Genomic DNA, 10,094 nt, shown 5'->3' on the forward strand with positions numbered 1-10,094 from the left:
TTCTTATGTATTATAGATCAACAACTTGAACTTCATTTCTTACATACATTCCACTCAATCATTTTGTATTACATATCTAACACCTAAACCTCAATTTTTACAGACATTCCACTCAATTTTTTATGTATTACATATCTAACACCTAAACTTCAATCTTTACAAACAAACCAAACAATTCTTATGTATTACAATTCTACAACCTAAACTTCTATGCTTTCATGGAAGCCATACAATTCTTATGTATTTCAATTTTTTCAATCATTCCTCTCAATTCTTATGTATTACATTTCTAACACCTAAACTTCATTGTTTATATACATTTCGCACAATTCTTATGCATTAATCATTTAACACCCACACTTCATTTTTTTCATACAGACTACACAATTCTTATGTATTACATATCTAACATCCGAACATCGATCTTTAAAAATAAGTCGTCAGATCTTATGTATTACATATCCAACATCGAAACTTCAATTTTTACATAAAAATAAATCCAAAATCTTTAAAAATAATGAAGGGAAAGACCAAAAAAAGAGAAGAGAACTTTACCTAAATCCAGAGAGAAAGAATACTCAACTGAGTCGTGATTTCGTCAGTACAAACTTCTTTGCAAAGTCGGAACCTCAGTAGAGAAGAAATGTTATCGGAGCTCCTAACACAATCTAATAGGAAGAGAGGAAAAACTCGATGAGGCTCCATCACACGAGATTGAAACTTTAGGACATGTGTGTCTGATCTGTGTCGATATTTCTAGACCCAAATTCTTTAGTGTTGGCTACGGCGTCTAAACCGTCGATATTATTAAATAATTTTAATGAGGTAAAAAATTGTGGTCGCTAAGTTCGACATAAATTATTGGCATCCACACTTTGACGGTGCAACGGCGACTGAAGGCGACACAAATCTAGCCCCTAATCCGTTTCGACATAAAATAGACGCAAATCCAATGCTAGAGTTTGCCTCAAAAGTTTACCTGTGCTAAAATTATGTCAATATCAACTTTTCTATAGTGGCTCCACGTTGTTTAACTATCATGCTTTCTATATCAAGAACAAACATCAAATCTCTGTCCATCCTATCTTTAATAAAGGAGTTCACATACTTTTCCTCAGGTTCTTGCGTCTTTGAATTTGGTAGACTGAGAGGACTTTTTCCAATTGATGCGTGTTCAAATCTTGAAATAAGAAACAATGATTAATTAGTTATTGAGGAAGAAGAGAAAATCATAAAGACTTAATCATCTTTGTAAATAGAAAACAAATTATCTATTTCTATTTTAATTTAATTGAAAATATAACTAGATTATACGTAAAGTACAAGGCATAATTAACTTCATTTTGTTAATTTAAAGCATAGATAATGTCACTATCATAAATTTTAAGTCATTGTCATATATATATACAAATCATAAACATATTTTTTTAAAATTATATATTTAAAAAATATATGATTATAAGTAAAAATATTTAAACGTTTCGTCAATTTTATAAGACAGGTTAAAGTATTTTTTATTTTTTTAACTGAATAAAGTCACATTATTAGTCACGTAAAACCTTAGTGCGAGTGAACATAAAAGTTGGTCACATTTTCAAAACTTTTAATTATTTTCTTAAGAGAATATGAGCATGATTGTACGACGGATCATGTCTATAACTAAAGTTGTTTATTTAATCTTATTTTATCAAATTATGCTTAGAACTTTCAGTCACATCATCAATAGTTATATTTATTTCTTAAGTTTGTGTTTGCAATATTAAAAAAAATGTAATAATAAAATTGTTATACTATCTCAATTCCTGACCTAAAAGTAGAAAATTATACCCTTAATAATTGTGTCGTGTGCAGGTAAGTGCCTAGATGCACGTACACTTCTAAGCCATGCAGAATTGACATTTCTTGAACGCTAACATTTATCTGGCACACCTCAGGCATGTGACAAGTTTGTCATTAACATGTCTGATTTAAATAGAATTAAAATTAAAAAAAAAACATGCATATCGGACAAGTGTCTTAAATTAATGAATTAAAATTTTTATTTAATAATTAAACCTAAATTTTTTCTTCCAATTTTTATTTTTCGTAGAGGAGCTTGAGCAGTTCGCTTGGACTAGTATTTTTTTGTTATGGATATTTTAATTTTAGGAAATAAACTACTAAATCTCTTACTCTCACACACACACGTATTTTTTTGTTATGGATATTTTAATTTTAGGAAAAAAACCTACTAAATCTCTTACAACCTACTAAATCTCTTACCTACACACACACACACACACACACACACATATATATTATTTATATTATTAATTTTTATTATAATGATATATCTGAAACGAGACCGTCCTATATAATTAATAATAAAATTATCTTGTATCAGTTTCGTGTCCATATCAAATTTATATCAGTATAATATTGACGTGATACTCATCACTTGAAAAAAGTTAGAACAAACAGAATGTCTAACAAAGATATGTGTTGACCATCAAGACGTCCATTAGTCCAATCTAACAAAGATATGTGTTGACCATCAAGACGTCCACTAGTCCAACTCTCTCCCTCTCTCTCTCTCTCTCTCTCTCTCTGCTCAGCATGCAAAGGGACTGGATGGTTCTCAACTTTGCCTTCAATGAATGTTGGGAGCTAAGCGACTAATCCTTAAAGACAGTAGGGGTATGTTCGAAGTAGCTGTAGTTTTTCAAATTTTCAGCTACAGGTTAGCTGCCCCAGGAAAGTGCTGTGGGGAAGCTGACTGGTTGTTTATTGCAGCTGTGTGAAAACAGTTGTGGGTAGTTATTTCTGAAAAAATGATCATTCTGCTATTGTTTAATAAAACTGTTTGAAACATAACTATGACAGTCATATATTTGATATTTCAGAAGTATAAATTCACTTCAAAATGTTAAAAAGTTCATATGCACAACTCACTTAACAGTGAGTACCGAAAGTATTAAAGAAAAAGTAAAGAAAAAAAAAACCAAAATCTTATTTTATTCTTTTTGCATTTATAACAGCGAGGCCTTTCATTTCCCATAAAAAGTACCACTATTTTAACTTAAATGCACCTTTTAAGCATGGATATAGTGGCATATTTGAAAGTTAAGGTATAGCCGTTAGATATGTAAATACACATTTTTGATATAAATACGTATTTTTAACATCCATCCCGTATATTTTGTTTTATTTTTTTGTAAATTGGAAAACATTGCACTAAACGATACCGAGGCGTGCTAGAGTTGTGCACAACGAAGCGGATGAGAGATCTAACCTTCATCAGCAGAAATTAATCACCTTGGTTGAAGCACAGTGGATTAATCACCTAAGTTGAAACACAATGGATAGAGGTGGGCTAGAGACAGGAACTGACTATCGTGCAGTAGGTAGAAGTGAGGGAGACGCGCTGGAGTTGGACTGGAGTTCAAGCAAACCTACTACGTAGGAGAAGGCAGTAGGAGAATGGAGGGAGAGACAGAGGTTGGGCGCGGGATAAAGGTGCGCGGGAAAGAGACAACGCATTGTATGACCGCGAACAGAAATGCGACGGAGACGATGAAGGAACAGACGCAGGAGAAAAAGTACCTTCAGTGGCTAAAAAGAGGAAGCAGGTATCGCGAGCAATGTCGGAGAAGAGGAGGAAGAGGAGGAGAGATCGCGACATCCAGGTCGGTCACCAGGCCAAGTGTTTCGATTAGGGAGGGCACTTGGGTAAAACGCCTAAGGGGAAAGCTGGGTCGTGATTGACTGGAAGAGTTCCGCATTCAGGGTAAATCGCAGCGGCACCGCTGCCCCCAAAAGCAGAAACGGGTGCCGTAGTACCACGTCGCGTTAAGAAAAAATAACGACAATAAAGTGAAAAAACCGAATCGAAAAATTGCAAACCAAAAAATAACACACAGATTTATGTGTTTGGACTAATTTTCCTACATTTATGGAGCTATAAAGGATTTTAGTACTTCGATAAATTACACAGTTGAACGCTTCGACGTTTACAAGAAAAAAACTTCATTTTTTTTTCTCTCTTATTTTCTCTCTCTTAGCTCTCAAGAGGACTTGTCTTAGCACTTATGACAGACCAAAAAAGGGCATTTAAAGAAAACGAGAGAGAGGTAGGTGGGAGAGAGGTAGGTGAGGTAGGTAAGTCAAATGCTTCATATATTTAATAATTCTCCCGCTTGAAGACTGACACCTGACTACATCACCTACAGGATGCATCATCTGCTGGCTGTATTGACATTTTTCTTCAAACATGATATCATTCACTTTCCTCCACCTCTACAACTCTTGACTCCTGTCTTCATGCTGGAAGACCAACTGAAGTCAAGCACAACTTCAGTTTATCAAAAGTAACACCCTTAGTTGACATATCAGCGCCAACGTAGCTTTATACTTCCAAGCTTTTTTCTGGATTACTCATGAATCTGCTTACAACTCTCATTGCATGAGCAATGTCCTGCCTCAGCTGAAAGCCTTTTTTCAACAACTTCAGACTTGTACCTTTTACTGCCATCAAGTGCAGGCTTCACCCGATTGTACCTTTTACTGCCATCAAGTGCAGGCTTCACCTGATATATCCACTTGTTGTGCAATGTCTTCTTCCCTGATGAATGTTCTGTCAGCTCCCAAGTCTGATTCCCTAGTAGGGAATTCATCTCCTTCTCCTTGGTCAACTCCCATTTGCTCGAATTCTCATCTTGCAAGATTTCTTTATAGCTCTGGATCATGTGACCAAGTTTGCAATGTCGTAGATCTGTTGTGTTCTCTGTAATTATAGTAGCAACAGTGCTGAGTAAATCTGTAGTCATATATAGTGTGTCAGTTTTCTTACACCGAGCTAGTACTAATGCTCCTTTAGTAAAGTTTCAAGTGTTATTTGAGAATATTACTGAATGACCACCCTCATTGAGCTGCCCGACAGAAACGAGATTTTTCTTCAACTCAGCAATGTGTCTGACCTTTTGCAAAGTTCATTTGCTCTTGTTTAGAAGGGAAATATCAACGTCTCTTATTCCCACCACATTCAGAGTTGTTCCATTATTCATACATACCTTCCCAAAGTCACTTGCAACATAGTTTCACATCAACTCTCGGTGGGAAGATGTATGGAAAGAAGCTAGTGAATCTAGTATCCAGTCATCAACAGAACCGTGAACTACCAATAATAGTGCATCCTGTATTTCTTCAGTTACAATATTAGCGTCATCATTCTCCTTCTTCTTAGAATTCTTGTAGTTCCTTTTTTATGTGGCAAGTCTTGCCACAGTTTCAGCAGGTTGTCTGCTGACCAGACTTTGATTTTGATTTTCCCTTGCTTGAGTTCATGTCGTGTGATATTTCTTTAGAGTCAACAATCAGTGTCGGACTCGAACCCGAGATCTCGCTAGAATCTTTCCTGCGCATCTCCTAAGTCAAAATCAAATCACGAATATCATCATATTTCAGTTTAGATTTACATACAGAACTGATAACTGTCATTCTCATGGCTTCTTAATTATTTGGCCAGAACTGTTAACTGTCATTCTCATGGCTTCTCAATTATTTGGCAATGTCAGTGCACATATCTCATCATCAAAATCAATTTCAACAGAAGACAATTTATTTGTGATACTATTGAAATCATTCAGGTATTGAGCAACAGACACACCTTCCGCCATCTTCAAGTTGAATAACTTTTTCATTAAGTGCACCTTATTATTTGCAGATGGTTTTTCTTATATACCTGATAAAGCAGTCATGAGATCTGCGGTAGTCCTTTCCTTGATGACATTGTGAGCAATGGATTTTGATAGGGTTAATCAAATAATCCCTAGAACTTGTTGATCCAACAGATTCCATTCCGCCTTGTCCATCTTTTCTGGTTGTTTTCCAAGTAACGGAAGATGAAGTTTCTTCCCATATAGGTGGTCCTCTATCTGCATCTCCTAATAACCAAAAAATGTACCATTGAACTTCTCGATCCTCGATGTCATCACTCCGTCTCCGTCCATCATTTTGTTTCAGCCTCGAACCAAACTCTGATATCAATTGTTATGATGAAACAACGACAAAGTGAAAAAATCGGATCGAAAAATTACAAACCAGAAAATAACATAAAGATTTGCTTGGTTCGGCTAATTTGCCAACGTCAACGGAGCTGTAGAGGATTTTATACATCGAGAAATTACGCTGTCGAACCCCTCGATGTTTATAAGGAAAAAAACTTCCTTTCTCTTTCTCTCTTCCTTTCTCTCTCCTAACTCTCAAGAGGACCTGAATTAGCACTTATGACAGACCCAAAAAGGACATTTAAAGAAAACAGGAGAGAAATAGGTGGGACACGATAGGTGAGATAGGTAAGTCACAAGCTTCATATATTTAACACACCGCTGCTCTGCTGCCGCCCCAAACAAATCCTAAGTATTACTACTCCAAGAAGGAAGGGGAAGACCACGTGCTCGAACAAGTCTCATTATTTCATCAACATTAGTTTATACTGAAAGAAGGAATATACCATTAGTAAAATATTCATTTTATCTTAACTGCATTCTTAATTTTTTTAAAAAAATTTACTAAAAATTAATTTGTATCCTTATTTTTTGTATGATCTGTCTTTATCATGGAAAAAGACTTGTTTAAAATTTCATAAACACCATATCAAAATGAATGAAGATAAGAAAATCTATATATTTGAGAAATTTATGTTTTCATGAATATATTAATTTAATTTAGGGTGTGTTTGGCGCCGTGGTGTAGTGTTAAACACTTTAGTTTTTTCTGTTTGATAAAACTGTGTTTAGTATAAAGCTACCTCAAATAGAAAATGATAGCTAACTTTTTTAAAAAAAGTTGGAGTTAAAAGCAGTTAATAGAATACAAATTAAGTTAAAAAAAGGGTACAAATTCTTGTAATTTTTAAAAATAAAGAAACAACTGCATTCTTAATTCTTCAAAAAGTTGCAACTGAAGGCTGCTTCTACAGCTGAACCTGACTAAGAATGATGGTTGCTAAAAAGTTATGGCCAAACTTTTTTTAAGAAAAAATTGTAAGTGCTACCACAGTATTTTGAGCGATAGTTTCGTCTGCTGCAGCTTCATAAATCACAATTACTTCTTCAAACAAATATAACTACCCCAAATAATCCCTTAAATAGAATGAAAATCAGGGAAAATTGGATGAATAAAGAATGTTATAAACTTGAAATATTAAGTTCTTTAGATCATGTTTTTCTAGGTCATGTGGATTTTAAATAAAGTAAAAGCTAGAAGTGGAAGGAAAAAAATGCAATAACAAAGTTTAAAAAAAATCACATTATTAATGAATTTAACATGTCTAGCTTCTTTCTCCCTTCCTATATGTAGTCCTAATTTTTCGCTAAATTTAATTCCTACATTTATAATTTTTATAATATTTTAAAAAAAATATAGTGATAACCAAGTTAATTTTAAGTTTTAGACATTATCATCTCATTTAACTTATCTAACTTCAACAAGATTAAATGATTATTATTTAGGGATTTTACAATCATTTATCTAACTTCAACAAGATTAAATGATTATTATTTGAGCTAGGGATTTTACAATCAATTTAAATTTTGTTAAATTAGTTTAAAATTTATAATATTTTGAACCTCCAAATTTCTTTGGGTTTAAATTAATGAGCCGCATATGAGTTAAGCATGACTCCGATCGAGCTTTAGTTGTAGTTCAAGGTCAGCGGCAGACTCAGGGGGTGGGGCAGGGGGCTTGTTCTATTAAAGAAAATACAAACAAATTAAAAACAATTACACATTTGAAAATAAAAATCACGCATTTCAATTGATTAATTGAAATAAACTACAAACTTTTCAATATATTTTGCATATTTTGATAATATTGCATAACGGCTTCATTTGGAGGCAAATTAATGTATTATTTTTCATTGTACTATAGTCATCACTCATTCGACTATACAACTGATTTTTGGCAATCTTTATTATAGAAAAAGATCTTTCAACTGTAACAGAAGCAACTTGTTAAATTAGTCACAAGATAATCTATAAACTAAAGAAAATGGATCAATTCTAAATAGTTTCTTTGACTAATTGATTCAAATGATTCATCACATTTTTGGCAATCTTTATTATAGAAAAAGATCTTTCAACTGTAACAGAAGCAACTTGTAAAATTAGTCACATGATAATAAGTCTATAAACTAAAGAAAATGGATCAATTCTAAATAATTTCCTTGATTAATTGATTCAAATAATTCATCATGATCATGAAATGATAATCTTTGTCGTAAAAGAAATCGTATAAAATCAATCGTTGCAGTCAACATAATCTAATTTTCTAGTTTGTTTCTCTCATCTTTATTCAACCATATGGTAGGAGGAACACTATATTTGCAGTTTCATTAAATTCTTGCATTTTTTTCTTGTTTTATTGTGAGTATTATTATGTTTACTAACATGAGCTGAATTTTTCTTCTCTCTTCTAATTTTAAATCCTTCATGAATAAATGCATCTCTACCACCTTTACCTGTAACAACTTGTTCTCTCAAGGCCTAAGTAGATAACGATAAAGATAACAACAATAAAGATAATATGATGCAACTTTCTGCACACTGTACTCTAAGTTGGATGCGACTTGAAACATTTTGAACTAAATCTCCATGCAACAATGCTCATCAATATTTGATAAAAATTTCGACTTTTTGATTAATCTGGTCCCTTCAATAAATACGCTCTTCTTACTGCATTCTTATCATTAATATCATAAAACTAAATCAAATGATGAAACCGAGATCATCTAGGAGATTATCAATATCAATTTATGCTCATTCTTTTTTGTCTTCAAATAATGATCCATTTATTAAAACTTAAGGGAAAAATCATAATATCAATATAAATAATTTAAAATTGCTAATCAAATATTTTTTTAACATGAAATATATGTTAAAGAAATATATTATTCAAACCTAAGTATTCAATTTCAAATAACAAGTAAATTTCAATGGAGGCAAAAAATTAAAAGAAAATTTAAACATATAGTAGTAACTTTTAAAAATCAAGATATATTGCCGACAATTTTAATAAAAATGGTATATTGTTGATTTTTTTTAAATAAAGACACATAACCGACCATTTTTAAGACAATAAAAAAAATACACTATCAAATTTTCTTAAATAAAAGAGAACAGGAAAGCGCATACACATATTTGAGCGAAGAAATAGAGACTTCGAGCAGAGAACTAACAGTGATAGTCACAAGATATTGAATATGCTACTTAAAAATTTAAAGTTGAACAAAAATAAATTGTCAATTTAATATCATAAATTAAGATAAATGAAAATGATTACATGCCAAATATTATCATCATACCTTAATTTATATTTCAGCAAATTATCAATCTCCAAGTTACGGAAGAGTGAACTTGAAAAGAATAGAACTGCAAAAATAAACAGTAAACACATTAAAACTAATCACTTTTAACAAACTTATCAAATGAAATAAAAAATTAGTTAACAAACCATTTTATAATTGATAGCAAATGTGGCATTTTGATATATCCTTTTGGCGAAAGAGCAACAATTGTCGGGTAATTTCAGTACAAATTTATGGATAAGAGTGTCATAGTAGGAAAATTGATCTATTTATATGAGACGAAGAATCCATTATGGAGAGGTTCACAATTTAATGGCATCGTCTTGGTTGTTAACCGATGTATTTCGTGCACACATCATAAATTACTATATATTTTATTTTAAGAAAATATAGAAATTTTGTGATGTAAAGGAAATAAGTTCTCTAAACCATTGGATTGCACAATAAATTAGAACTTATGTAGACCAAATTAACAAGAGTGTCATACACCAAAGGATTATAGAATCAAAGCAAAGAGAAAAAAAAAATTAAGGAACTTGAATTCGAAAACAGATGAAAAATAATAACTTAGGGGTGTAAAGGAGTCAAGTCATGCTCGGGTAACAACTAATATGAGCTCAACAATTCAGCATGTATTATTTGTAATAGAAAAACAATACTAACAAGTACAAAAACCAAAAACATCTCTTGCATGATTATTGAGATTGATTAATTCACTTATTTAATTACTATATATATATATATATATATA

Source organism: Phalaenopsis equestris, unplaced genomic scaffold (assembly GCF_001263595.1).
Source record: "Phalaenopsis equestris unplaced genomic scaffold, ASM126359v1 Scaffold000448, whole genome shotgun sequence".
Taxonomy (NCBI): domain Eukaryota; kingdom Viridiplantae; phylum Streptophyta; class Magnoliopsida; order Asparagales; family Orchidaceae; genus Phalaenopsis; species Phalaenopsis equestris.